This window comes from Macaca mulatta, chromosome 20 (assembly GCF_049350105.2).
Source record: "Macaca mulatta isolate MMU2019108-1 chromosome 20, T2T-MMU8v2.0, whole genome shotgun sequence".
In the NCBI taxonomy this organism is placed as follows: domain Eukaryota; kingdom Metazoa; phylum Chordata; class Mammalia; order Primates; family Cercopithecidae; genus Macaca; species Macaca mulatta.
The window spans coordinates 19911138-19935524 of record NC_133425.1 but is presented as its reverse complement, the minus strand read 5'-3'; the positions used below and the strand labels follow the sequence as shown (position 1 = coordinate 19935524).

At 50.1% G+C, this 24387-nt stretch overlaps 1 protein-coding gene and 1 long non-coding RNA gene across 48 annotated transcripts in view; one reads left to right on the top strand and one right to left on the bottom strand.

Moving 5' to 3' along the window:
• The window catches only part of LOC144338083 (uncharacterized), a 36976-nt gene extending 20979 nt beyond the window's left edge, over window positions 1-15997 (bottom strand). Inside the window, exons 1-3 of the long non-coding RNA XR_013411892.1 lie at window positions 15957-15997; window positions 10788-10936; window positions 3785-3878 (exon numbers count right to left, since the gene is read on the bottom strand). This is a non-coding gene — a long non-coding RNA (uncharacterized LOC144338083). The remainder of the gene's footprint in view (window positions 1-3784; window positions 3879-10787; window positions 10937-15956) is intronic.
• A 5758-nt stretch (window positions 15998-21755) lies between these two features.
• Window positions 21756-24387, top strand: part of GPRC5B (G protein-coupled receptor class C group 5 member B) — a 28866-nt gene continuing 26234 nt past the window's right edge. For 27 of the 47 annotated variants that reach the window (XR_013411859.1, XR_013411852.1, XR_013411867.1 and 24 more), the window contains exon 1: window positions 23157-23278. The gene's annotated coding sequence lies outside the window, so the exon portion shown is untranslated. Of the gene's footprint in view, window positions 22803-23156; window positions 23452-24387 lie in introns of those variants that run through there. The other 20 variants (XR_013411876.1, XR_013411873.1, XR_013411878.1 and 17 more) reach the window with 10 other exon arrangements.

Below are 24387 nucleotides of genomic sequence, written 5' to 3'. Positions count from 1 at the left end.
GCAGTTCAGGTACCACTCAGCTGTGTGACTTTGGATCACTTCCCCTCTCTGAGTCTCAAGTTCCTTTTCACACCCCATACCCTAAAACCGTGATCCTCTCAGCAGTCCCCCATGGGAGAGAGTCCTACTCTCCTCACACACCATTCCTCATCCTGGGGAGGCAGAAAGGAAAGACTCAAAAAGCCGTAAAATACAAAGAAGACTGCTCCTCGGAGCTCAAAGTTGCTGTCCTTTCAAGGACAAAGAGAAACAGACCTGCATTAACCAATTACGCCCTGAGCGCCCCAGAGCTGGGTGGGAGTCACATCCGCAGGAAACACTGCCACCCTGTGGCCCCTATGCTTCACTGCAGGCCACTTCCCGGGCCCTGCTGGAAGCTCAGCACTGGCTCAGAGGCTATCCCGTTGTGGGATTCAAAAGTGGCGAGCTCACGTCTGTAATCCCAGCACTTTGGGAGGCCGAGGCGGGCGGATCACGAGGTCAGGAGATCGAGACCATCCTGGCAAACACGGTGACACCCCGTCTCTACTAAAAATAGAAAAAATTAGCCGGCCGTGGTGGCGGGCGCCTGTAGTCCCAGCTACTTGGGAGGCTGAGGCAGGAGAATGGCGTGAACCCGGGAGGCGGAGCTTGCAGTGAGCTGAGATAGGGCCACTGCACTCCAGCCTGGGCGACAGACTGACACTCCGTCTCAAAAAAAAAAAAAAAAAAAAAAAAAAGTGGCGAGCATGGGGGAGGTGGGGAGCCTCTCAGGCTGTGAGCCTCGGAGGCTGACAAAATATAACAAACCCTAGAAGAGAGAGAGGGCAGCACGGCATGCCAGAAAACACAAAAGCCTGGTTCTAGGTCACCACCGGCCATTGCATAGGCTGTTCCCGTACTCGGAATACTCTTCCCCAGATATCCCCATGGCTCCATCTCTCACTCCTCCAAGCCTCTGCTCAGCGGTGCCCTTCTCTCCAGACCCTATTTAAAATGGCGACACCGCCACTCCCCACCCCCCAGCACTGTATATTACAGCGTTCATCCCCATCTAAGATGCAACACAATGTAATACCTTAGACTACACGTCCCTTGCTTGTCATCTCTTCCCCCACTAGAATGCCAGTTCTGATAGGACAAGGATTCTTGTCTTCTTCCTTGCTGTGTCTGCAACAGTACCTGGCTCATATCATTTTTATTTATTTTTATTTTTTGAGACACTGTCTCTGTCGCCCAGTCTGGAGTGCAGTGGCCTAATCATCGGTCATTGCAGACTCAACCTCCCTGGCTCAAGCCATTCTCACACCTCAGCCTCCTGGGTAGCTGGAACTACAGGCACACACCACCAGCCAGGCTAATTTTTGTAGTTTTTTGGAGACAAGGTTTTGCCATGTTGCCCAGGCTGGAATATCTTATTTATTGATTCAATAAATGAGTGAATGGTGCAGTGGCTTGGAAGCCTCTAAGGCTCTCTAAGCCTTAGTTTTCTCAACTGTAAAATAAAGATGAAAACAATCCCTTCCTTATCTGCCCCACAGGATTGCAGTGAAATCACATGAATTGTTAAGGGCCTCTGTCATGAGTTGAATTATTTTCCCCAAAAATTCGTGTCCACTCAGAATCTCAGAATGTGATCTTTTTTGGAAATAAGGGCTTCGTAGATGGAATTAGATAATGCCATGGCTGGGTGCTATGGCTCACCCTGGTAATCCAAGCACTTTAAGAGGCTGAGGCAGGAGGATTGCTGGACCCCAGGAGTTTGAGATCAGCCTGGGCAACATAGTGAGACCCCATCTCTACACAACCAAAAAAAAATTAGCTGGGCAGGGTGGCACGTTCCTGTAGTCCCAGCTACTCAGAGACTGAGTTGGGAGTATTGCTTAAGCTCAGGAAGTCGAGGCTACAGTGAGCCACAATCATGCTGCTGCATGCCAGCATGGGAAACAGCCAGACCCTGTCTCCAAAAAAAAAAAAAAGATGAAGTCATATTGGGTAAGGATAGGCTATAAGTCTAGTAACTGATATAAGATGAAGAGAGGGCTGGGCGCAGTGGCTCACACCTGTAATCCTAGTGTAACAGGATGAGCCACAGACACCAAGCTGTGGAAGGAAAGGGTTTTATTCAGCTGGGAGCATCGGCAGACTCACGTCTCCAAAAACCAAGCTCCCTGAGTGGGCAATTCCTGTCCCTTTTAAGGACTTAAAACTCTAAGGGAGTCCGTGTGAGAGGATCGTGATTGATTGAGCAAGCAGTGGCTACGTGACTGGGGACTGCATGCACCGGTAATCAGAACGGAACGGAACAAGACAGGGATTTTCGCAGTGCTTTTCCATCCAATGTCTGGAATCTGTAGATAACCAGTTAAGTCAGGGGTCAGCCTTTAATTACCAGGTCTGGAATGCAGTGCCGGGCTATCTGATTACTGATTTCACTTCTGTCTTTTCTTTAACTCCTAATTTTTCTTTGAGGCAGAAATTGGTCATAAGACAATATGAGGGGTGGTCTCCTCCCTTACTAGCACTTTGGGAGGCCAAGGAGGGTGGGTTACCTGAGGTCAGGAGTTCGAGACCAGCCTGGCCAACATGGTGAAACCCCATCTCTACTAAAAATGCAAAAAATTAGCCGGGCGTAGTGGCGGGTGCCTGTAATCCCAGCTACTCAGGAGGCTGAGGCAGGAGAATTGTTTGAACCCGGGAGGCAGAGGTTACAGTGAGCCGAGATCACGCCATTGCACTCCAGCCTGGGCAAAAAGAGCAAAACTCCATCTCAAAAACAAAAAGACGAAGAGAGGACCCATGCAGCCACAAGTCAAGGAACACCTGGGGCTCCCAGAAGCTGGAAGAGGCAAAGAGGGATTCTGCCCTAGAAACTTCAAAGAAACCACAGCCCTGCAGACACCTTAATTGTGGACTTCTGGCCTCCGGAACTGTGAGAGAATACATCTCCATTGTTTTAAGCCACATAGTTTGTGGTAATTGGTTATGGCAGCTCCACAAAACTAATACAGGTGCCTACTTAACACATTGGAAAGCATGAAGCAGGAATTTGTGGTTGAGTGATACATATATGGCCAAGTGCAATGGCTCACGCATGTAATCCCGAGACTTTGGGAGGCTGAGGCAAGAGGATCACTTGAGCCCAGGAGTTCGAGACTGCTTGGACAACATGGCATCCCCTCATTTTGGTTTAATAAGCCAGGTGTGGTGGTGCCTGGAGTCTCAGCTGCTCAGGAGACTGAGGTGGAAGGATCTCTTGAGCCCGGAAGGTTGAGGCTGCAGTATGATTGCACCTCCCTGTACTCCAACCTAGGTGACAGAGCAAGACCGTGTCTCAAAAAAAAAAAAAAAAAAAAAATTGCATATCTTGTTCAATGCAGTCCCGGTCAGCAGATTCTTTCTAATGCTGTTTTTCTCTGAAATGGTTTGTAAAAATAAATGCTTCACCCCGTGCTGGACACTATTGCACAGACATCGAAGGAGCATGTGAGTATCAGCAGGCAAGCTCCACTCTCAGCCACTGGGTGTGACTCACTGAGCCCACCTCTCTTTCTTCTGCTTCCCTCGGGTTTGGTGGACAATTTTCACCCCTAACAGAGGATCAGAGGTGTGATGCTAAGGAGTCCAGGCCTACCGGGTGGTGAAGTCAAGGTCTCCCAGCTGGTCTAGGCTCCTTTAAGGAGATACTTGTATTCCTTTCTTGCTGAGACTTTTAAAAATTAACAAAAACGTCATGACTTAAAACAATACGTATGTATTATTGTACAGTTCTGGAGGTCAAAATTCTGTAACAGGTTATACTGGCCTGAAAGTCAATGTGTCGGTAGAGCTGGAGGGGAGAATCTGTGTCCTTGTCTTCTCCGGATTCTAAAGGCTGCCGCACACCTTGGCTCATGGTCCTGTAGGGGAGGCAAGATTTATTTCCCCACTCATCTTAGGTTCATGGCAGAGGCACCCATAATAAAAGACTCATGAATCAGAGAAGAGCATAGCAATTTATTTAACACAAGTTTTATGTGACATGGGAACATTTAGAATGAAAACCCAAGGAAACAGGGAAACGTGTGTGTGTGTGTGTGTTTAACCCATTTGTAGCTTATTTTATTTTTATTTTTGCGACTTGTATTTTAGATTTGAAGATACAAGCGCAGGTTTGCTACAAAGGTATATTGTGTGATGCTGAGATTTGGGGTACGATTATGATTGAACCCGTCACCCACGTAGCGAGCATAGTACCCAGTAGGTAGTTTTTCAATCCTTGCCCCCCTCTGGTACTCTTGCATTTCTCAGTGTTTATTGTTCCTTTTTTTTTTTTTTTTTTGAGACGAATCTCACTCTGTCACCCAAGCTGGAGTGCAGTGGCATGATCTTAGTTCACTATAACCTCTGCCTCCCAGGTTCAAGCGATTTGATTATCCTGCCTCAGCCTCCTGAGTGGCTGGGATTACAGACGCCCGCCACTACGCCCGCCAATTTTTTGTATTTTTAGTAGAGATGGGGTTTCACTATGTTGGCCGGGCTGGAGTCGAACTCTTGACCTCAAGTGATACACCCGCCTTGGCCTCCCAAAGTGCTGGGATTACAGGCGTGAGCCATCGCACCTGGTCTGTTGTTCCCTTTTTTATGTCACGTGTACCCAATGTTTCGCTTCCACTTGTAAGAACATGCAGTATTTGGTTTTCTGTTTCTGATTGGTTTGCTTAGGATAATGGCCTACAACTCCATTCATGTTGCTGCAAAGGACATGGTTTTGTTCTTCTTTTGGCCATGCAGTATTCTATGGTGTAGCTGTACCACATTTTCTTTATCCAATGCGCCATTGATGGGCACCTAGGTTAATTCTGTCTTTGCTATTGTGCATAGGAAACCTGCGTGTTTTTATGATAAATTTGATGAAGGGTGTACCATTGTGAGGAACTATGATTAGACACAAGGGGCATGATCTAACGGTAGTAAACTGGGGGAAATTTAGCATGGCCTGTTTGTTTAGATTCTTAGCATCTCTGTGTCTTTGGGGATGAGGATATCAGCTTGGGCAACATGGCAAGACCCCATCTCTACCAAAAAAAGAAAAAAATAAATAAACCTTAGTCAGGTATTACAGTTCATGCCTGTGGTCTAAGCTACTACTGGGGAGGCTGAGGCAAGAGAATTGCTTGAGCCCAGGATTTTGAGGCTGCAATGAGCTATGATCGTACCTCTGCACTCCAGCTGGGCAATGGAGCAAGACCCTGTCTCAAAACAAAACAAAACAAAAAAAAAGGATAAGATATTCCTTTTCCTCTGGGTGGGCACCCCTCAAATGAAGGTTTTATGACCGGCTTCAGGGGAGCAGGGTGACGGGAAGGTGAGAGTAGCCTTCGTGCTTCTGCTGTTTTCTCCAATACAAGGTACCATGTGTTAAGGCAGTACGTCCTGAACCCCGAAAATTCCCTTCCACTGAGCAGTCAAAACTTTTAAAAACTAGCCAGGCATGGTGGTGCACACCTGTAGTCCCAGTTACTCAGGGGGCTGAGACAGGTGGATCACTTGAATCCAGGAATTTGAGGCTGCAGTGAACTATGACTGCACTGCTGCACTCAAGCCTGCGTGATAGAGCAAGACCTGTCTAAAATAAAATAAAATAACGCGAGGTGCTAGCAATTCTCTGCTTCCATCCTCACATCTCCTTCTCAGACCTGGGCCCTCCTGTCTCCTCTCTTGCCCTCATAAGGATACTGGTGATTATATTGGGCCACCCAGATCAGCCCGAGTCATCTCCCCATCCCAACGTCCTTAATCGTATCTGCACAGTCCCTTTTGCCCTGTGACACAGTCACACGATCTGGGGACCAAGAGATGGACATCCTTGGAGGAGGTGCCTCTCAAAGGGAAGGGACAGAGAAAGTCAAGGTCAGCCAGCAGCTCAGGTTGGGTGGAAGTCCGCTGATATCTGCATTGCCTCCCACTGATCTCCCGTTTCTGCTTTGGTGCTCCCGGACCAGTCTCCACCCAGCAGCTGCAGTGACTTTCTTAATCCAAAGGTCAGATCGGGCTGCTGCTCTGCTGTCCACCCTCCAAGGCCTTCCCCTCGCTCAGAATAAAACCCCAACTTCCAGGCCGGGTGCGGCGGCTCATGCCTGTAATCCCAGCACTTTGGGAGGCCAAGGTGGGCAGATCATTTGAGGTCAGGAGTCTGAGACCAGCCCGACCAACATGGCGAAACCCCGTCTCTACTAAAAAATACAAAAAAAAAAAAAAATACAAAAAAAAAAATTAGCCAAACATGGTGTCACATGCCTGTAATCTCAGCTACTGGGGAGGCTGAGGCAGGAGAATCGCTTGAACCCGAGAGGTGGAGGTTGCAGTAAGCAGAGATTTTGCCACTGCACCTCCAGCCTGGGCAACAGAGCAAGACTCCATCTCAAAAAAAAAAAAAAACTTCCAACTACAAGGTTGTCCAGCATCAACTCCCATGACCCCATGGCCCAACACCCTCTCCCTCTTGTTCACCATGCTCCAGCCACTCCATCTTTCTTCCTGTTCCTCCAACACGCAATACTCCTTCCCACTCCAGGCCCTTTGCACCTGCCTTTTCTGCTGTCTGAACCACACCTCCCGCTCATCTTCCACGTGTAGCAGCTTCTCATACTGCAGGTCCCTGCTCACAGAGCCCTGCCTTGATCGCCTTATCCAAAGGAGTCCCTTTTACACCTGTTACTTTCTAGCACATCACACTATTTTATTTATTTTATTTTACTTTATTTTAGACAGGGTCTTGCTCTGTCACACAGGCTGGAATACAGTGGTACAATCACAGTTCACTGCAGTCCCAAATTCCTGGATTCAAGTGATCCTCCGCCTCAGGCTCCCGAGTAACTGGGACTAAAGGTGTGCACTACCACGCCTGGCTAATTTTTTTTTATTTTTAGTAGAGACAGGGTCTCGCTATGTTGCCCAGGCTGATCTCAAACTCCTGGCCTCAAGTGATCCTCCTGCCTTGGCCTCCCAAAGTCCTGGGATTACAGGCATGAGCCACTACATCCAGCCCATTTTATTTTCTTCCTAGCATTTATCACTATCTCAAATTATCTCAAGTATTGTATTTACTTGCCTATTTTCTGTATGTCATGAAGGTAAGCTCCATGAGACCAGAAATATCATCTGTCTCCTGTATCCCAAGGGCCTAGGACAGTGCCTGGTAAGTAACAAGTGCTTGTAAGTTGCTGTATCAAGTCATATAGGTAGTATTATTAGCCCTGGGGTACAGAGGAGAAGACTGGGGTACAGAGAAGTTGATGACTTGTTCACCTCCTATAGCTATGGATTAGCATTCCAGAGCTGCTATAACAAACAAAGTACCACAGACTGTGGACCTTAAACAACAGACATTTATTGGCTTACAGTGCTGGAGGCCAGATGTCCAAAATCAAGATATTGGCGGAGTTGGTTCCTTCTGTGGGCTATAAAGGAAAATCACATTCAAGGCCTCTCTCCTTGGACTGTAGATGGTTCTCTCTCTCTCTCTCATCTTCCCTCTGTGTCTGTGTTCGAATTTCCCCTTATTATAAGGACCCCAGTCACCCTCCAAGGCCTTCCCCTCACTCAGAATAAAACCCAAACTTCCAGGCCAGGCGCCCGGAATATGAACTTTCAGTCATATTGGATTAGGGCCACCCTTAAGACCTCTGTAAAGACCCTCTCTCCAAATAAGGTCACATTCTGAGGTACCAGGGGTTAGAATGTCAACATATACATTTGGGAAGAATGTGTCTCAGTCCATTTTCTGTTGCTTGTAACAGAAGACCTGAAACTGGATAATTTATAAACAAAGAATTTGTTCCTTACAGTTGTGGAGTCCAGGAACCCACAGGTCAAGGGGGCGCATGTGCTGAGGGCCTCCTGCTGGTGGCGGACCCTGTGCAGAGTCCCCAGGCAGTGCAGGGCATCCCGTGGTGAGGGGGCTGAGCTGCTCACTAGTTCAGGTCTCTCTTCCTCTTCTTATAAAGCCACTACTTCCACTCCCATGATAATCCATTAACCCATTAATCCATAAGTGGATTAACCCATTCATGAGGGCAGAGCCTCCGTGATCTGATCACCTCTTAAAGGCCCCACCTCTCGATACCGTCATGTTGGGGATTAAGTTTCAACATGAGTTTTGGAGGGGGGAATATCCAAACCACAGCAGAAGGGTTACAGTTCAACCCGTACGTAACAAGCTGGTATGTGGCAGAGGTAGGATTCAAGCCCTGCTCTGTCGACTATGACATGACTGCAAGAGAGATTCAAATGATGGTTGTAGACAGAGACATTGACGGCCCCCAAATGGGCACCCTTGTGTGGTCCCCTCCCACACTGACGTGGCTTGGCCATGGGATTCGCTTCAGTCAATAGGACATTTGCATGTAGGAGGCCAGCAGATTTGCTCTGAGGATTGGCCTGTCGGACCACTCTCTCTTGGAACCCAGCCATCACGGCCTAAAGAAGTCCACCCACCCTACTGGAGAGAAGTTCACTTGAAAAGAAGGCCCTGGAACATGAGAGATGAGCTTGGATCTTCCAGTCCTAGTGGATGCCATAAGAACCACAGATAAGCCCTGTGTGTACCACAGTCATGAGCAAATCAGTGGTTTATTTTAAGCCACTGCATTTTGGAGTAGTTTACAATGTAGTGTTGGCAACTCAAACAGTGATCTGTGCTACTGTGAATTTATATAATCAGCTGATTTTTTTTTTTTTTTTTTTTTGAGACGGAGTCTTACTTTGTTGCCCAGGCTGGAGGGTAATGGTGCAATCTCTGCTCACTACAACCTCCACCTCCTGGGTTCAACGTCCTTCCTCAGCCTCCCAAGTAGCTGGGATTACAAGTAAGCAACACCATACCCAACTAATTTTTGTATTTTTAGTAGAGACAGGGTTTCACCATGTTAGCCAGGCTGGTCTTGAACTCCTGACCTCAAATGGTCCACCTTCCTCAGCCTCCCAAAATGCTGGGATTACAGCCACCAGCTGTTACTTAGAAACCTTTTGGACCCCAAGCAACTTCAGCCACCAGCACACTGCGATTTGCTTGTTTACAACGTTGTCTATGAGGTTGTTTAATAAGCAATGGGCTTGCCTCTGTTCTTTTTGGAATAGGGCAAAGAATGAATGAACAATTGAATGAATTAATAAACAAATATATGCTCATACACACTGTAAATAGTATTACTAATCCTTACAAGAGAGATGTTCTCAGACGCCTTTAAGAATTTGCCCCATGTCATGTGTCCGAGCCCAGGAATCCGTGTGTCTCTGGCAGCCCTGGGCAGTGTAGAGATTGTACATTCAAAAATTTGTCAGAGGAGGCTGGGTGCTTTGGCTCATGCCTGTAATCCAAGCACTTTGGGAAGCTGAGGCAAGAGAATCATTTGAGACCAGGAGTTAGATGCCAACCTGGGCAACTTAGTGAGACCCTATCTCTACAAAAAATGTAAAAATTAGCAGGGTGTGATGGTACACACCTATAGTCCCATCTACTCTGGAGGCTGAGGTAGGAGGATCACTGGAGCCCAAAAGTTTGAGGTTGCAGTGAGCTATGATTACACCACTGCACTCCAGTTTGGGCAACAGAGACAGACTCTGTCTCTAAGAAAAGAAAATAGATGATCAGGGGCACCATTACTTCTTCCACTCAATCCCATCTACTCATTTATAACAAAGCCCAAAGCACAGGACACGCCAAAGACAGTGAAGGTTTTTTTTTTAATGAGGCGTCTGACCAGAGACAGATGTAAAGGTCAGGACAAAGAGAGATGTCTCCCCCAAGTGGAAATCCGGGGAAATGAGGTCTAAGAGAAGAAGCGGGAGCCTCCAAATTCACCACTGAATGAGAACCTGAAAGCGGAGTTCAAGAAGGAAAGTCACCATCTAGGTCATGGATGCACACTCGGCGCTTCTGGGGCAGGCAGGGGTGTGCATTTGGGAGGCAGGTTGGGTGTGGGGACAGGGAGTATAGGGACGGGGCAGCTACCACCACCACTCAGCTGAAACTCTGGGCTCTGCAGGATGTTGGGGTCTTGGTTCCCAGAGGAAAAACATTTCCGCCAGGGACACAGACAGTATCCCATTAAATCTCACGCTGCAGCTGCCACCTGGTCCCTTTGGACTCTTCATGGTGGGAAGCATGAGCAGGCAAAGAAAGGAACCTCTGTCCTGGGCAGAGGAATGAACTCCGCTGTCAGGAGGAGGGAAGGCTGTCTGGGGCCAGGGAAGATGTTTAGCCCTCGGATGATTTCACCTGGGCATTTCTAGTCACCCGACTTTTTTTTTTTTTTAAGAGAGACAGCATCTCACTCTGTTACATAGGCTGATGTTCAGTGGTGCCATCATAGCTCACTACAGCCTCCTACTCCTGGGCTCAAGTCCTCTTCCTGCCTCAGTTTCCCAAGTAACTGGGACCACAGGTGCACACCACCCTGCCCAGCTAATTTTTAATTTTTTTTTTTTTTTTTTTTTTTTTTTTTTTTTTTACAGAGACAAGGTCTCACTCTGTTGCCCAGGCTGGTCTCAAACTCCTGACCTTATGTGATCCTCCCACCCCGGCCTCCCAAAGCGCTGGATTACAGACCTGAGCCACCACACCCAGCCTCTGGCTCACTTTGGATGGGAAATGGTCACATGCAACAGCCACAGCCTGAGAAGGGAGGGGATGATGACCAGGGTCTCAGGACCCTCAGCAGTGAAGGTCTTGATCAGTCCCTGGGTGAACCACTGAGGTCAACAGGGGGCACGGCCAAGGGCAAGGGGAGCAAGAGTGAGTAACAGAGAATGGAGACGATGAATACCTGCTGGTGGTCGAGTCCCCTCCCAGCCTCTTGCTTTCAGGAAGCAGGTGAGCACTCAGCCAGGGTCTGCAGCTGCTTTGATGTGAGGCACGAAGGCTCAGCCCCCTCTCCCCAGTGTGGGCAACTCTACGAGGCCAGTTCCGGAGCTGCTGGGAAGATAATGCAGCCCAACCCGTCCCTCTGCCCAGTGCTGCCTCCTCCCGCCCTGGATGCTGATCCCAAGAGCACCCCCCAAAACCTTTCCCATGTGCCGTCTCCACCTCAGAGCCTGCTTCCCAAGGTGCCCACCTGCACCACCAGCTCTATTCCCGGAGAGCAGCTCTGGCAGGCGGCTGTCTCATGCCCGACTCCAATTCTGCTCACTGAGCACACACCCATCCCCTCTTGCTTCACCTGGATCCCCCAGATATTTCTTCTGTTATCAACCGAATATTCGTGTCCCCTCAAATTCATATGTTGAAGCCCTCATCCCAGTGGGATGGTATTAGGAGGTGGGGCCTTAGAGAGGTGATTAGGTTTAGAAGAGGTCATGAGAGCAGGGCCCCCACCATGGGATTAGTGCCCTTATGAGAAAGAAAACAAAGCTCTCTGATGTGTGCACTCTCTGTGTGTGTGTATATATACATATAAAATCTCTGTGTGTGTGTATATATATATGTGTATATATGTGTGTGTATATATATGTGTATATATGTGTGTATACATGTGTGTATATGTGTGTATGCGTGTGTATACGTGTGTATACATGTGTGTATGCGTGTGTATACATGTGTGTATACGTGTGTGTATACATGTGTGTATACATGTGTGTATACATGTGTGTATATATGTGTATGTGTATATATATGTGTATACATGTGTATGTGTGTGTGTATATGTGTGTGTATATATATGTATATACATGTGTATGTGTGTGTATGTATATATATGTGTGTATATGTGTATATATGTGTGTATGTGTGTGTATGTGTGTGTATACGTGTGTATACGTGTGTATACGTGTGTATACGTGTGTGTATACCCACACGAAGTGGGTAGATCACCTGAGGTCAGGGGTTTGAGACCAGCCTGGCCAACATGGCGAAACCTTGTCTCTACTAAAAGTGCAAAAATTAGCTGAGCGTGGTGGCACATGCCTGTAATCCCAGCTACTCAGGAGGCTGAGACAGGAGGATTTCTTGAACCCAGGAGGCGAAGGTTGCAGTGAGCCGAGACTGTGCCTCTGCACTCCAGCCAGCCCGGGTGACAGAGCAATACTCCATCTCAAAAAAAAGCAAAGAAAATTCCCAGCCCTGACATTAAGTCCAAGACACAAGCTCAGACTCCAGTTTCACTGAAGATTATTCCAACACATCAGAGAAGTTCGAATCTCTATCCTGATTCCTTCTGGCTGCTATAACAAAATACTTTATTTGACTCAGGATTTTTTTTTATTTTTTTGAAACAGTCTCACTCTGCTGCCCAGACTGGAGTGCAGTAGCACAATCTTAGCTCACTGCAACCTCTGCCTCCCAGGATCCTCCTGCCTCAGCCTCCCGAGTAGCTGAGATTACAGGCATGTGACACCACACTTAGCTAATTTTGTATTTTTAGCAGAGATGGGATTTCACATGTTGGCCAGGCTGGTCTCCAACTCCTGACCTCAAGTGATCCTTCCACGTTGGCCTCCCAAAGTGCTGGGATTACAGGTGTGAGCCACCACACCCGGCCAAGACTGAGTAATTTAGAAACAACAGAAGTATCTTGTTCACAGCTCTGGCTAGGGAGTCTAAGATCCAGGCACTGGCAGATTCCATGTCTAGTGAGGGCCTGCTTGCTGGTTCATGGATGCTGTCCTCTCACTGTGTCCCCCACAGGGTGAAAACAGGGCTAAAATACTTTCTGGGATCTCCTCTACAAAAGGTCTAATCCCACTCATGATTCTGGAAGGCCTCTCATATCTTGTTACCAAACTCCTTAACTGTTTAATTAACCAGAGCCCATTTCTGTTGCTTGCAAACAAGAACTCGGAGTAATACAGAGCCCTTTTCTGCCCAAATACCTGAATGGACAGGGGTCTGGAAACTTCTAGGCACATGGTAGATGCTCAATGTATGCACATCGAATGGATAAGAACACAATGGCCACCCTCAAGACTTAATTACCTCCCAAAGACCCCACTTTCTGATACCTTGGGGTTAGGATTATTATTATTATTTTTTTTGTTGAGACAGTCTTGTTCTGTGGCCCAGGCCAGAGTGCAGCGGTGCAATCACAGCTCACTGCAGCCTCAAAGTCCTGGGCTCAAGTAATCCTCCTGCCTCAGCCCCTCCTAAGTAGCTGGGACCACAGGTGCGCACCACCAGGCCTGGCTAATTTTTTAGGTTTTTTTTGTAGAGACAGGGTCTCGCCATGCTGCCCAGGCTGGTCTCAAGCTCCTGGGCTCAGGTGATCCTCCCACCTCCACCTCCTGAAGTGCTGGGATTACAGGCGTGAGCCACACCCGGCCATTGTGTTCTTATCCATTCAATGTGCATACATTGAGCACCTACCGCATGCCTGGAAGTTTCCAGACCCCTGTCCATTCAGGTATTTGGGCAGGAAAGGGCTCTGTATTACTCTGGGTTCTTGTTTGCAAGCAACAGAAATGGGCTCTGGCTAATTAAACAGTCAAGGAGTTTGGTAAAAATATATGAGAGGACTGCCAGAATCATCTGTACTCAGTGGGGCCAGGAGAGTGGAGAGTGGAGCCTGTCAGGGCAGGGGCCTTGGCACTGCGGGCAGCAACAGGACGGAAGAACCACCCCGATCCCCTGTCCTGGTTTCCTCCTGCATGGTAGCCACCCTGGCTAGCAACAGACAATTTCCTCTGCCCTGTCCTCCTCTTTCCTCTTCCAGCTCCTGGTGCCTTCCCTAGCCCTGACTCACTGTGCCACCCCTGCCCTCCTCTCCCCACCATTACATAACTGTCCCCTGTCCCAGGGGCCCTTATGTAACTCAAGTCACCTCAGGCTCCCTTCCCCACCTCGCAGCTCCCACCTCAGCCTGCGCTGTCTGGTACAATCTTTCACAGTTGGCTGGGCCAAGCCCTCAGTAAGAAATGTGAAAACAGAGAGAGAGGAGGAAGAGGAGGACACTGCCCCTCCCAGCAGTAGGACAGAACAGACAAGGCCCAACAGGCAGGAGGACATCTAGAGGAGGCTCTTCTGCACATGAAGCCCAGGCCTATGGCCTCTATCAGGGGACTTGAGCAGCTCCCTGTGCCTCGATTTGCACTTCTGTAAAATGGGGATATAGTACACATCATAGGATTGTCATGAGAATCAGAAAGTTTATTTATGTGCGTGTGTATGTATACAAAGTGTTTAGGACAGTGCCTGGGCCAGGTATGGTGGCTCATGTTTGTAATCCCAGCACTTCGGGAGGCCGAGGTGGGTAGATCACGAGGTCGGGAGTTCAAGACCAGCCTGGCCAATATGGTGACACCCTGTCTCTACTAAAAATACAAAAGTTAGCTGAGCGTGGTGGCATGCACCTGTAGCCTCAGCTACTCAGGAGGGTGAGGCAGAATTGCTTGAACCCATGAGGCAGAGGTTGCAGTGAGCTGAGATGGCGCCACTGCACTCCAGCCTGGGCAACAGCACAAGACTCCACTCACAAAAAAAAAAAAAAAAAACAACCGTGCCTGGCAAACTGTAAATGCTATATAACTGTTCATTACTCTTTTTGAGAGATGGTTCTAAATTAGTGTTCTTTGAGTGGTGGGTTTCAATCTTCATGGTCTTGGGACACGTTCACACTCTTAAAATTGATAAACTGGTGGAAGACCCCCAAAGAGTTTTTGTTTAGGTGTATGCCAATACTTTATATCCTGCCTCGGACAGAGTCAGTGCCCAGTAGAGGTTAAGAGCTATTGTTCTCATTTAAAAGGATTTGGAGGCCAGGTGTGGTGGCTCACACCTGTAATCCCAGCACTTTAGGAGGCCAAGGTCAGTGGATTACTTGAGGTCAGAAGTTCAGGACTAGCCTGGCCAACATGGTGAAACTCCGTCTCTACTAAAAATACAAAAAATTAGCCAGGTGTGGTGGTGCACACCTGTAATCCCAGCTACTCAGGAGGCTGAGGCACAAGAATCGCTTGAACCTAGAGGAGGTGGAGTTTGCAGTGAGCTGAGACCACACCACTGCCCTCCAACCTGGGTGACACGGTGACAGTCCATCTCAGAAGACTAAATAAATAAATAAAATTAAAGGACTTGGAGGAGGTAATATTGGTAGATAAGTATGGAGTAAATACCTACCAATATTCACCCTATTTCCAATTAAAGCCAAGGAAATTTTAAAATATTCATATAATAAACCTATTACATGTTAACATAAAAGCTTTTTTATGAATAATAACTGTATTTTCTAAAAGTAAAGGCCATTAGTGTCAGGCTCTGAGCCCAGGCTAAGCCATTGTATCCCCTGTGACCTGCACATATACATCCAGATGGCCTGAAGCAAGTGAAGAATCACAAAAGGAGTGAAAATGGCCGGTTCCGGCCTTAACTGATGTCATTCCACCATTGTGATTTGTTCCTGGCCCACCTTAACTGAGCGATTAACCTTGTGAAATTCCTTCTCCTGACTCAGAACCTGCCCCACTGACCACCTTGTGACCCCCGCCCCTACCCGCCAAAGAACAACCCCCTTTGACTAATTTTCCTTTACCTACCCAAATCCTATAAAATGGCCCCACCACTGTCTCCCTTCGCTGACCCTCTTTTCGGACTCAGCCTGCCTGCACCCAGGTGATTAAAACGCTTTATTATTCACACAAAGCCTGTTTGGTCATCTCTTCACATGCGCGTGAAAATTAGTGAGAAGCACAGCAATAGTTTACATTTTTGAGAACCTCTGAAATTTCTGACTTAATAGAAGACAGCGAGACCGTCACGCCTGCTCCCACCATCGGTCAGTTGCAATATCACATCTCAAAAGCCGCTGGGAAACTCCACTGTACATTCATGAGAGAATGACGGTGAAAGGGGAAAATAAGGTCTTAGTGCTATTATGAAAACAGTTTTGATCCTGCAGACCCCCAGAGAGGTTCCCTGGACAGCACTTCAAGAACTTAGTACACTGAGGAAAGAGAGAGCATGGAAAGAAACAAGCATATTTTCATGTTTTCACCCCATTCGTACTCACCAAAGGCATGACGAGTAACTGGAGATCGGTTTGCTTTCTTGATCCAAATCTCCTCCAAGCCCTTTTAAATTAAAACCACAACACCTGACCCCTACGGGCACTGGCTGGGTCCACTTGGTTGCTAATCACTCGGCTCTAACAGGTGGAGACTATTATGAGCCCCTTCATCTCACAGATGCAGAGACCAAGATGCAGAGAAACTAAGGGATTTCTCTAAGGGGATATGGCCACCTGGAAATTCGATCCGGTGTTTCTGATGTCTCCCACCCTGTTTAGCAATGGTCTGAGCCTGCTTCAGCCTCCAGACCCAGTGATTCTCACTTAATTGAATTGGTCCAGGAGAGGACCCAGGCACCTTTTTTTTTTTTTGACTCAGGTGATCCTCATGAGCAGCCAGGCCTGAGAAGAACTGGGCTAAGGTCTTGCTACTGAGAGTGCGGTCCTGGGTCCGGCAGCCCAGCTGGGAGCTTTTGGGGGTATAGAATCCTCTCCCTCCCTCTGAACCAGAATGTTCATTTGGACAAGAGCCTGGGTGATTTGGAAGCACATCACACTGTCATAAGGAAAAACTAGGAGAAAGTGAAGCTAATCGTAGGATCCCTGCCCAGGGGTAAGACAGCAGGATGGGGCAGTGGTTAGAGCCTGGGCTCTGGGGCTGGCACATCCAGGCTCTGCCTCCACCCTCTCTCTCAAAGTGGATCCCACATCACTTTAAGCTTCATAACTGAGTAAAGATAAACGGTCCAACATTTCTTAAACCTCCACCAGGAAGTTCATAGACGCCTATAAACAACCTAGAATTGCAACCATTCAAATCATTCTTTATTTTACATAGGGGTAGAGGCTTGAGTTTGCCTTTGGGGGCAGACAGTTCCTTTGTTTTGGGGACACAGCAAGGGACCTTCTAGGAGTGAAATGACAAAGCAGAAACCTTTTTTTCTGTTTGTGTTTTTAGAACGAGTCTCACTCTGTTGCCCAGGCTGGAGCACAGTGGCGCGATCTCGGCTCACTGCAATCTCTGCCTCTCAGGTTCAAGTGATTCTCCTGCCTCAGCCTCCAGAGTAGCTGGGATTACAGGCATGTGACACCATGCGCAGCTAATTTTTTTGTATTTGTAGTAGAGACAGGGTTTCACCATGTTGGCCAGGCTGGTCTCGAACTCCTGACCTCAGGCTATCCACCTACCTCGGCCTCCCAAAGCGTAAAGCAGAAAGCTTCTATGAAGACAGAGAGCTGCTTCTGTGACAGAGTTGCATCAGGAGAAAAGGAGGGGAGGGGAGAAGGCAAAGGGGCCACACACTTTCTATCTGGCCCTGGAATTGGTTTGATCCCCCTGAGACAGTGACTCAGAAGCTACCCTCATAGGTGGCTGGGTAAGACAGTGGACCTGCATGCCCCCAGCCCAAGCCCCTGCTCCTTCAACTCTCAGGAAGGTCACTTGGGGCAGACACTGAGGGTTCCTGCCTCAAGCACCTTTCCCTCACCCTCCTTTCCTGAGTCTCTTGGTGCCAGGAGCTCACTTCTCAGCCTCCTTTGTGCGTGGGGAAGCGAGGTGATTCCGTTCCGACCCAGGAAATATAAGGGTGATTCTGCACGTGGGGTGAGAGGCGGGGCAGTTCTAGGAATGATTTTCTCTCTGATTAATAGGCAGACTCACAAGAGGAGCTCTCTTCCCTGGACAGCTTCTTTCCTATATTGGAGATTGTCAAGTGAAGATGTGATGTTTGGTGCCGTGGCGGCCATCTTGTGACCATGAGGTGCCAAGCTGAGGACAGTTGATCAGAAGACTACTAGAAAGACACTGGGCCCCTGTTTACGTTGTTGAGCAATGGCCCAATTGTGGGATCACCCACGTCCCGACTTACTGTTGTGTGATAACAAACATCCCTATTGTGTAGGCTGTAACAATTGTCCTGTTGCTTCAATGTTTCCTGACAGCTTTGGAGGCTTTGGGAGAGTGTCCCCGTGTGGCCTTGCAGGGGACCAATGGGGCCATGATGAGGCTACTCCAAGCAATCTTGCATACTCACAGACAAGAACCTGTGGGAGCCGTTCCAGGAAAGGAAGAGATGGTAGCAGTCACATGGTGACTGCAGCTGACACACTGGTTTGTGGATGTCTATGGGGACACCCTGTTGGGGACACCCAGAAACAACTGAAGAACACTTTGCCACTGTGAATTTTTCTTTTCTTTTCTTTTCTTTTCTTTTTTTTTTTTTTTTTTGAGACAAGGTCTTGCTCTGTCACTCAGGCTGGAATGCAGTGCTGCGATCAGAGCTCACTGCAGCCTCAACCTCCCAGACTCAAACAGTCCTCCCATTTCAGCCTCCAGAGTAACTGGGACTACAGGTACATGCTACCATGCCTGGTTACAAATTTTTTGTAGAGATGGAGGTTTTGCTCTGTTGCCCAGGCTGGTCTTGAACTCCATGGCTTAAGTGATCCTCCCACCTCAGCCTCTAAAAGTGCTGGGATTGCAGGTGTGAGCCGCTGTGCCCAGCCTGAATTTTCTAACACTTAATGGGCAGTTACACTTACAGACTGAGGGCATTAAAAGCAGAAAAGAGTGCAGCAATCAATTGGTGAAGTCTGTCATGGGCACAAAATAGTGGAATGGTGGCAGTGGTGTGTTCCACATTTGTTTACTCAGTGCTCCTGGCTGCTCACCCCAAAGATGCTTCCAGAAATGGCAACAGCCTGAAGTGTCCCCCATTGCCGCTCTAAGGGGACTATCAAGTGCTGGAGTCTCAAGGGAGCCTGGGACCCTTCTCAGCCTAGCCAAACAAAGAATGTAGGTAGGAAGTTGATACGGGTTGGATATTTGTCCACATTAAATTTCATGTTGAAATGTGATTCCCAGTGTTGGAAGTGTCTGGGTCATGTGGATGGATCGCTCATGAGTGACTCACAGTAATGAGTGGGTTCTCTCCGTTAGTTCACACAAGAGCTGGCTGATTAGAGGAGTCCAGCATCTCTCTCTCTCTCTCTCTCTCTCTCTCTCCCTCTCTCTCTCCCCACCCCCCCCCCCTCTCGCCATGTGACATGCCGGCTCCCCATTCACCTTCCACCATGAGTAAAAGCTTCCTGAGGCCTCCCCAGAGGCCGAGAAGATGCTGGGGTCAAACGTGCCTGCAGAACTGTGAGCCAAGACATCTCTTTTCTTTATAAATTACCCAGCCCCAGCCACATGTGATGGCTCATGCCTGTAATCCCAGCACTTTGGGAGGCCAAGGCGGGTGGATCACCTATGTCTACCTAAACAATAGACATAGTTCTTGTCCTCATCAAGCTTAAAGATATGCTATGCGTACAGTAGCCACATGTGGTTATTGATATTTATTTATTTATTTATTTATTTTTTTTTTTTTTTTTTTTTTTTTTTTTTTTTGAGACGGAGTCTTGCTCTGTGCCCCAGGCTGGAGTGCAGTGGCGCGATCTCGGCTCACTGCAAGCTCCGCCCCCCCGGGTTCACGCCATTCTCCTGCCTCAGCCTCCCGAGTAGCTGGGACTACAGGCGCCTGCCACCTCGCCCGGCTATTTTTCTTGTATTTTTAGTAGAGACGGGGTTTCACCGTGTTAGCCAGGATGGTCTCGATCTCCTGACCTCGTGATCCGCCCGTCTCGGCCTCCCAAAGTGCTAGGATTACAGGCTTGAGCCACCGCGCCCGGCCTTATTTATTTATTTTAAGAGACAGAGTCTTACTCTGTCACCCAGGCTGGAGAGCAAAGGTGCAATTATAGCTCATTGCAGCTTCAAATTCCTGGCCTCAAGCAATCCTCCCACCTCAGTTTCCCAAAGTGCTGGATTATAGACATGAGTCATCATGCATGTCCGGCCTAAATTTAAATCATAAAACTGAGGCCGAGCTCAGTGACTCAGGCCTGTAATCCCAGCACTTTGGGAGGCCTGGACAGGTGGGTCACCTGAGGTTGGGAATTTGAGACCAGCCTGACCAACATGGTAAAACCCCATCTCCACTAAAAGTACAAAAATTAGCTAGGCATGGTGGCAGACACCTGTAATCCCAGCTACTTGGGAGGCTGAGGCAGGAGAATCGCTTGAACCTGGGAGGTAGAGATTGCAGTGAGCCGAGATCATGCCATTGCCCTCCAGCCCGGGCAATAGAGACTCCATTTCAAAAAAAGCTGAAAGTTCAATCCTCTAGTCATACTAGTCACATATAAAGTGCCCACTGGGCACATGTTTAGTGGCTGCTGTTATCAGACAGTATAGATTGAACAGCACTGAGATACAGTCTTATAGGGGAGGCAGACACCAAGCAGAGAGCCACGCAAATACCTGATTACACACTGATATTGTTTGGCTGTGCTCCCACCCAAATCTCATCTTGAATTGTAGTTCCCATAATCCCCATGTGTCATGGGAGGGACCCAGTGGGAGGTAATTGAATCATGGGGGCAGGTCTTTCCCATGCTGTTCTCATTATAGTGAATCAGTCTCATAAGATCTGATGGTTTTATAAAGGGCAGTTTCCCTGCACACGCCCTCTTGTCTGCCACCACGTGAGACGTGCCTTTGCTCCTCCGTCACCTTCCACCATGATTGTGAGGCCTCCCCAGCCATGTGGAGCTTTGAGTCCATGAAACCTCTTTTTCTTTATAAATTACCCAGTCTTGGGTATTTCTTCATAGCAGTATGAAAAATGGACAAACACACGTACCATGACATTTGTCAGTGGGAAGCCATGGGTAGTGCACTGACCATTTAGTGCCAGGGAAGCCACTGGTTTTTTAGTGTGAGGATAGTGCCAGGGAAGTCACTGGTTTTCATTAGACAAAGTGAACTGGGTACTTGAGAGCCTGACATAGCTCCCTGGACCTCCTGGAGCCATTCTCTTCAAGGCTGGAGACCTAGTGAGCTCTCCTGGGAGATGAGGCTCCTCTGTGACAATGTCTGACCTGGCAGCGGATGACACCAGTTTAACCATTGGTTGATAATATGGCCTGCGGAGCCAGATGGACTGGATTGGATTCTGTCTTTGCCAACTGTCTAACCCCAGGGCAGTACTTAACCCCTCTTGGCCTCAGTGTCTCCATCTGTAAAATAGGGAGAATAACAGTATCTGGCTTCAAGGGTAACTGGAAGGATTAAATGAGTTAAAGAATTGAAAACACTTAGAAGAGCTCCTGGCACACAGGAAGCACTATGTACTCAGCTATTATTATTATCATCCACGGGTGTTTGAACTTTTTGGAGGGAAGGAATGCACCTACCACTCAGCGTACTCCTTCATTTTCACTCTGTGCTTCCTGTGGTATCATCACCCGAAGCGAAACTGACCATCACAGTCAGGGTCTTCTATAAAACAAGTGGGAAAGGGAATATAACTGTAACTGCAATGTTAACCAGTTCATATTAAGGACTTTCCACATGCCAGACCCTGCGTGAAGCACTTTACATGTAACATGTGTTAGACTTTCACAACAACTCCAATAGGCGTGTGCAATGAAAAAGATCTCCATTTTACAGATACTGAGGACATGTGGCTCACAAAAGTGAACCTGCCCACGTTTACGAAAGGATCTCGGCGTCAGTTCCAAGGGCTGCCACCAGGTGACAGTGCCCATCCACTTTCCAATTGAGCAGGCTGGCGGGAACACACTAGAAAATGGTCGTCCCGCAAACGTTTAATGAGCGCCTACTGTGTGCCTGGAACTGTTCTAGGCTCCGAGGATCCATGCAAATAAACCAGGGGTGGGGGAAAAACTACCATTATGGTTCTTCCCTTCCATTTTCCCTTGAATATAATAAAAGGTATCCCAGAGATGCGTGCCCAAGGGGGATGTGGCCTAACCGGACCGGAACTGGGAGGCTGGCGGGGAGGGATGGGAGTATCTGGAAGGGCTACGGTTCCCAAAGATCAGGGGCTGCAACTATTCCCAGAAGGGAGTGTTCTTCTGCATCTCACCTTCCTGCAGCCCGCAGGAGAGGGAAGCAGGGGTCCGTCCTCTCCCTTTGGTATCTTATGTGGCTGGGATGGTTGCGGCGATGGGGGTGGGGACGGGGACGGGGTGGGGGGCTGCGGAGGTGGAAAGGAAATCTCACCCTGAGAATCTGGAGTGCGGGGAAGGGATGCTTCTCAAAGGTCTGTTTCTGGCTTTGGCAGGGGGGCCACCTGAGACTGCTTGGGTTTGCTGGTCTGAAGGTCACCCAGGGAACCAGCCCTATATGGGGTGCCGGAGCGCAGCTCCCAGGCCTGATCGAAGCAATACCGACTTCGGAGAGGCCTGTGGACTAGGACGGGTGAGGGGGACTCAGTGCCGAGGCGGAAGGCTGCCCCGGACCCCTCCTTCAAGCAGGTCCCACGGCCGCCCAGCGGACACGCGTCCGGGCTGTGCCCTGAGCGTCTGCGGAGAGCACAGCCAGTGGCCCGAGCCACTGAGTATGTGTGCCCTGAAGGGCGGTGGACGTGTGCGTACGTGGGTGATGTGTGCGGTAGGGGTGGTGGCCATCCTGCGTAGGGACCCACGTGAGGGGTGCACCGTGTGGACGTGTGTGTTTGGAGGGGCGAAGGACGCGGGTGTTAGACTCAGTGTGCGTAAAGGGATAAGGACACCTGGGAGGTGGGCAGTGAGGAGAGAGGAGTGTGTCCAGGAGGAACCTGCCTAGAGGAGGCCTAGCGGTGTGTGTGCCCCTAGGTGCATACCGGGGTGTTGGTGACTTCGAAGGGCACCCGGCGGGATCGATCCTGTCTGCGTCCTGGACCTGGTGCTGGTGTGTTTCGGGGAAGTTACTGCTTATGAACCCACCTTGGAGTGTGGCCTGGGGGCAGGAAGGCTCCTGCGCTGGGACCCCTCGGTACCCCTCGGTCTGGATACCCTTCGGTAAGTGTATTGGCTGGGGGAGGGGTGTTCCCGAAAATGGATGTACCCTGCGGAGTTGCCCGGCTCGTCTGGATTGTTTCTGGGCGCACTGTGGTTGTGGGGGGAATGTCCCCGAATTGGGGACACGGGAGGTGGGGGGGGTCGTCTTAGCGATCCGGGCTAGAAGCCACGAGCTTGGGCTCCGAGGGTGCATACAGACGGCGCCTAGCCCGGCGCGGAACCGCCAGCGGGACTGGGGGTGGGGCTCGGAGGCCCGGGGGCGGGGCCGGCCGAGGGGCGGGGGCGGGGCCGCGGCCGCTGCAGCAGCGCGGGCCGGGCCAGGGGGCGCCTCGCGCGGCAGCGACTCTGGCAGGCGCTGCAGTGAAGCTGGACCCGCAGGCGGGCGTGCGTGGAGCGGGGGCCGCGGCCGCGCTGCAGAGATGTGACTCGGGCCGAGGGCCAGCTGGAGCGTTGGCGCTGCGGGGCCGCAGGGGTCGGTGAGTGCAAGCTGAGCCGATGCGGTGGAGGACGCTGTGGGGACCCCAGAAACTTTTCCCGCCGTGGATTTGGGAGGATTGGGGGGTCTGCTTCTTGTGTTTTTCTAAGCGGCCCCCCAACCCCAGCCAGGGAGTTCACTGGGAGATGTGGGATCTGGGCGAGGGGAACCACGGTGCGTCGGGAGCGGAGCCGTAGAGGGGTGGGCGGGAGAGGGGAGGGTCTGGGGACCTTTACGGGGAGAGGGGGACTGTGCCTGGATCAGGTAGAGATCCAAGTCTCCCAGGAGGGTCTGGGGGCGACCACAGGTGAAGGGCAGCTGGGGAGCGTAAAGGAACCCAGCCATGTCCTAGTGACTCGTGGTGTGTGAGGAGCTGCGGGCTGGTCCTGGGGCCGCGTGGGGGGGCTGACTGTGGACGGGGCAGGCGCAGCCGGGGGCACAAGGGCTGGACTTTGTGGGTGAACAGCAGCACCTGTCGCGGGGGCTGGGGGTCAAGCCCTTAGCCGGCTTGAGTGCGCATTACTCAGCAAGGGGAGGGGGGGACATGGCGGGGGAAGAGGGCAGAGCTGAGACCTGGGCTGGGGACCAATGACGGGGAGGGGTAGGGAGGAGGGGGCGGCTGCATACAATGGCGCGGCGGGGGGAGTGGCGTTTCCCTTCCAGACAGGGGGCACTTGGACCTCTGGGAGAGGCGGCTAGGCTGGGGATAAGGACTAGACCTCTGCTCTGTCCCCTCTCCTTGGGGGACACAGGATTCCAGCCCCACGAGGACCCCACACATCCCGGGGTCCCTAGGGCTTGGGCCGGAAAGGGAGCGCGCTGGAGGAGCCCGCACCCGCCTTGGCACCGGGCAGCAGGTTAAACAGCCTGGGAGGGGGCCAACGACCTTGCCCCAGAAGTCTCCCCCGTGCAGCGGGTTCACTCCTCAGTCCTTGCTCTGTCACACCCAGGCCTAGCCAGTTCCCCCTTTCCGTCCCCCGTTCGCTAAGGGGGCGGCTCCTTGGAGCGCGGACAAAGGCCCCTGGAGTGTGGCGGGCAGCGGCGTCCCCGCCTGGGGCCCCAGCCCACGCGCCACATTGGCCGCCCAACTGCACCAGGCCGGGGGGCACC